A 5,750-nucleotide genomic window follows, 5' to 3' on the forward strand; every position below is an offset into this window, starting at 1 on the left:
AGTGCAATGTCGATGAAGGTGGCCATTATCACCTGTGGAAGACAGCTATTTATTTTTTGTATTTTTTTCCAGTGTGTATTAATTCATTAAGTTGATCTGAATATACACAGTTCAGTTTGAGAAATGATAACCTAAGTGCACAAATACATATACGAACAAAAGATTAATGTACAAGTATATGGCTGAATAGTAATCAGATTGATAGAGTGAGTGACAGAACCTGATACATTTCTAAGACTTACCTGCCTACAGGTGGGAAGGGAATAATAGAGAGTAATTCTTTTATTCAAAATTATTAAAACATGAAATTTCAATCACTTCAACTACCTTGAATGGCTTTCCAGTAAAAAGAAGCCGTAGAGGTGTGCAGGGGTCAGCTGAAATGATTCATGCAGAGGATGATACAAACGAGGACATGGCAATGAACTGAAGAACTGAGAAAATATTGAAATAATGGCCAGGATGCACGCTTGATCATCATAAAAGCTGGAATAAATTTATAATAAAAGTGTCTGGGATCACGCCAATAGTATGGAGCGTAAATCCTCTCTCTGTCTGTTTCTCTCTCTGTCACGCACACGCACTCACTCATGCACACACACCAGCCAAACCTCATGATTGCAGATTTGAGAGTAGTGTCAAACGCAGATTCATCAGCAGCAGCAAGTGACGCCGGCACACAAATTTGAGAGGAAGTATTATTTGTTACGGGCTGAATAAATGAAACGATGCCTCAAATTGTCAGATATGAAACAATACAAAGCAATAATTCTCATGCAGGCGCATTAGGAGCAGCCTGAGCTATTTTTAATTGTGATTTACAGTGTAATGTGTTTTCACAACAGATATTCACTGAACATTTTCTTGATACCTCATCTGTTCTTTTATTTCCTTTAATGCACTGGATACTCTGTGATCTACAGCAGAGGCTTTCACTGAGAGGATGAGAAGCTAATTTATGCACACATGAAAAATGACCGAAGCTGACAGAAAAATCAATTACACTAAATCAGTAAGTGAGCAGCGGAATCTTAAAAGGATTCCCCAACAAGAGAGAGAATGAGCCTGATTAGGTACATGTAACCTTTGGTTCCACAATTTGCGTCATGCTCTTTAAAGTCGGACGAGGTGTCTCATGACATTAAGGTACGGGCTATGTCATCATTAACGGTCCTGCAGCGTCGTGGATTATTTGAATCCTTGGAAAGAAACTTCCCTGAACATCTCACACAGTGTACACTTACGATTATTAGCTTAAAAGCCCCCTCCAACCATCAGGATTATCGACTTATTTCATTGTGGTTATTCCTACTCTTCAAACTCAAGTATAACTAAAAGGATTAATAACCGAGGTGCCAATAGTCCTGGTGTGTGTGCTCATGCCTTACTGGCACATCTAAATGGGACAGAGCCATTAGTGTTACAGGTCGAACCTGTGCTTTTCATGCACTGTTAAATCAAAAACTCCACTGCCACACCAGACATGTCAATTTTTCTCAGTCTCCCAGTTCAAGGGCTTTTGAAATCAGCGTTTCCGGATTAGAAATAAACAAGATGTGTCCCTGTAATGATTTAGCCCCACTGGCCAAATACTTACTGGATCTTTCATTCGGTTCTCGTTAAATTGGAATATGTCAATTTTTCACGACATCTACATGAATGAAAAATCCACGTTCTCTGTAGGCCTTTGTTCACATGTGAACTAATGTCAGCAGAATCAGGTCCAGGCATTGTTTGGAGCTGCCCTTTCACGAATGAAGCACAAAATAGGAGACTGTTTGTGTCAGACGATTTTTTTTTACCTGCTGGGGTAACTATACTCTGTATAGTTCAGGGGAGGGGTGGAGCCTGGGTTGAGCGGACGGGAGGAGAAGGGCTCATTTGTATTAATGACTGATTTTGCATTGATATCAATACTACACACATGTATTTGGACATATCAGGAATATCCACAAAGCAGTGATGGAGTGTGACTTAGCAATCACTAGGAATTCTCTGCACAGTGACCTGCTTTGTTCAACACGGGCTCAATCTGACTTTGACTTCGCAGGGGTTAAGTCCGCTCAATGTTCAGGCCAGACAGACATTTGCGTTCACACAAGCAGCTCCTCCGGGTAACGCCCAGACTATTTCAGGGTAGCAGTGCATGTGTGACAAGGGCTATTTTGACTTATAGTCTTATAGTACAAAATGCACAGGCTAATGTAAATAATGGTTCAGTTTTTCCATGACAGTGAGCCAGCATGAACAACACTGTGTCTCTGAAATTAAAGCGGCTGAATTGAATCTCGCCATCATTCAGTGAATCATTAACACCACTGCTTTTCATAATATGACATGGCAATATGTCTCCTGTGAGGGAAAAAAGCCTATTGTGTCGACACCCCCTCTCCTACTGATATATTCCATATGTAGTGGGGGCAGTAAATATAGAAACTCATTAGGACACATCACAATGGATGGCTAGTTTGCTTGCTGACAGCGAGATGAGAAAACTGATAGCTAATGACTGTACTGTAAATATAAAAGCCAGCTCATTAGCCTAGCTTAGCAAACTACCTAAGAAAATAGATAGCATGGCTCTGTCTGGCACACAACCCAGTGATGCTACATATTGTTTTTCTATTTCAGTTCTAAACAAATCGGAACATAAGATGACACAGCTACCAGTTAAAGCAAAGCAATGTCGGTCTGGTAACACAGGACCGCACACTTAATATACATTCTTGCACTTTGTACATATATCAACATATTATTTGGTTGAAAGCACATTTAAATTGTGTAGTATGACAAGAAGCTGATGTAGTACACTATGCAGTGAGAGAACACTGCACATACTCATTTCACATTGCATTTAGAGCGTATAGTACAAGCATAGCAGCTGGCTTGGAACATGCTCAGTGTTCAGCTTGTAATGAATCTTTGATGTTAACTGAAACCTGAAGAGAGAGCATGGCAAGGAAACATGTTAGAGTTACATACTTTATGGAATAAGCTCCAGTTTGAGACATGCAGGAGGCTGGCAGAGCTTACAAATGTTGTCAATGGGCGTAGAGATTGTCTTTAAAGAGCAAGAGGATAGAGATCCTAGTATGCTTTATTATTATTTCATAGTGAACCCACTAACATCATACACATGAGGAAAAAAAAAAAAGTATTGACAAAAACACCTTCCTGACCCATCAGTCCGGATAACATTTACAATAAAACAGCAAATAATTATTTTAAAAAATACAAATAACACGCCTGTAGTCTGCGACAGACACAAAAGTCCCATGCAAGACGGTGGATCACCCTAATACTCGAAGACAGCTTAAATAATAGAGGGTTTACATATAAATAAAAAATAAAGTTTGATACACTGTTATTCAATCTATGTATATCCAGCGGGCTGTGGTACGTGTTTTAAGGATTCCATATTTGACTCAATTTAATTTCACTGCCACTCAGGACTGCAGACAACTGTTCCAGGGGAAGAAATTGTACCACATTAAAGGTGCAATATGTAAGAATGTATTGAGAGATTAACTTAAATCACCAAAAGAATGTGAAGAAATAACAATTTTGGTGTTATGTCACAGACTATGTATTGTGTTGCAGAAATATCTGGAAGAGCTGTCAAAAGTGAAAGTGATCAGTGAAGCTCTGAGCTCATTGCTGGATGAGGGATTTGAATCACAAATCAGAGAAAAGGGTGACTGGATCTACATGGCTAGGCTAGCTGACAGGCTAACCTCGCTAGTTATAAACACCTACAAAATTATCAAAAATGCTAAAAACACTATATACAAAAATGAACGGTAAACCATGAACAATAAATACAAAGCGTACTGTAAAAATCAAAGTATTTTAACTACATTAGGGATGAAAAAGCACTGAGATAACATAGACTAACATAGACTGTAGAGTTGGCACTGATACCAAGAGGACGTGCAGTTTGTAAAGTGAATATGCGTCACACTACATTGTGCAAGTGGAGAATTGCAATCACCTTAATTCAAATCAATTTCTAAGGCTCTTTCCAGTGCAGATTTGGACTTTTCAATAGTTTATTTGGCAAGGGAACACAGAATTTTATAGCACTCAGAAAGAAAGTGTTGCTGTATCTTTTCTTAACATCTTAACATGTATTCCTCCATATTGTGTCAAGATGGCATATTGCTTAAATGTGCAAATTTGGTCATTATACAACTGCCAATTTGAAGAAAGCCAAAAAGGGTGAGATGAATATATTAAGCAGATGGTCTGAATCTGATAAAGTGGCGTTACATACCTCTTAACTCTCGCTTAGGTTAAACATGGTATATGTACCTTGTAAATTGGAGAGGAATGCTCTGTACAAGAAAGAGAAAAAATAAGGGAGAGCACAAGACACTCTAGATGTGCACTGACCTGTCCAGATAATGGCTAAAATTAACAAAAGGACAGGTTGATTTTCTCTTCTGGCAGGATCTTGTGTTGGAGAGGAATGGGAGGGATGACAGAAAGTACTAAAATACAAAATAACGGCAGTCTCCTGACAGAAAAAGCTTTTATTTTAGAATGTCCTTGCAGATATGCACACACACCATATAGCCCAGCACTCAGAGATGCCACGCTCAAGATGGAGGTGGTCTCTCAATATTGGCAGCCATGTGTTTTTAATAGAGAGAGGTTACCAGAAAGGATGGACTTCAGATTCAGTCCTCATCTTGTGTGTGTGTGTGTGTGTGTGTGTGTGTGTGTGTGTGTGTGTGTGTGTGTGTGTGTGTGTGTGTGTGTGTGTGTGTGTGTGTGTGTGTGTGTGTGTGTGTGTGTGTGTGTGTGTGTGTGCAGGTGTGTGCAGGTGTGTGCAGGTGTGTGCAGGTGTGAGTTTGTGTGTCTGAATCCCACTGAAATTAAAATGTCACCATGTGTTTTAATCGAGGGCTTAGTTGGGAATCCGTTCAAACTGTCATAACAAGTCAATTTTTTCTCCTATTGAGATTTAATACTTAATACTATGTCATTTATAAATCCAAGCAGTTGACTTTCGTAGTCTTTCAATAACAGCAGAAGAGGGATGTTGGGAGGTGCTGTGTTAGTCATCGAATAAGTTTGACATACTTGACATACAACTTCCTCCATCAAAAGATCACTGTCTCTTCTGGATACAGCCATCGTCCATTAAGGACTCTTAAGTCCATGCAAGCATTTAGAAGAAGGCAGAGCTTCGTGACATTTTTCCTGAGGTACAGATGGTTAACCTCACCTTTGGGTGATATTTTGGTGACACCATGGGCCGAATGGGGACTTAGCTGTAATATGGTGTCCTCGGCATATCAAACGTGCCGTTTTTGTCAATTTAGTTGACGGCAGTTGATGTTAAGATACAATCGCTGTAATCACTCATTCCCTTTAACATCACGGCATCCATTATCCAAAACTAATTGACGGGTGGTTGAAAGCTTAAAGTGACATGGTAGTAATAAATGTGCCATCTTTGGACGGGGCGATATGGCCAAACTAAAATTTTGTTATATATATATATATATATATATATACATATAATCTCCAGCAGTCCTATTCCATTTGTTGTGCAGAAGACTTGCAAAATAATAACCACATAAATATACATTAATTATTTGAATTTATATTGCTGTGATGCAAAGCACTTTGTAACTTGGGTTTTAAAAAAGTGCCATATAAATAATGTTTAACTTACTTACTTACTTACTCTTGTGTGCAAGGAAATTGTCAATTATGACTCAGCATAGAGTACTAAAAAAGAT

This window comes from Pagrus pagrus (genome assembly GCF_965226575.1).
Source record: "Pagrus pagrus genome assembly, chromosome: 17".
In the NCBI taxonomy this organism is placed as follows: Eukaryota; Metazoa; Chordata; class Actinopteri; order Spariformes; family Sparidae; genus Pagrus; species Pagrus pagrus.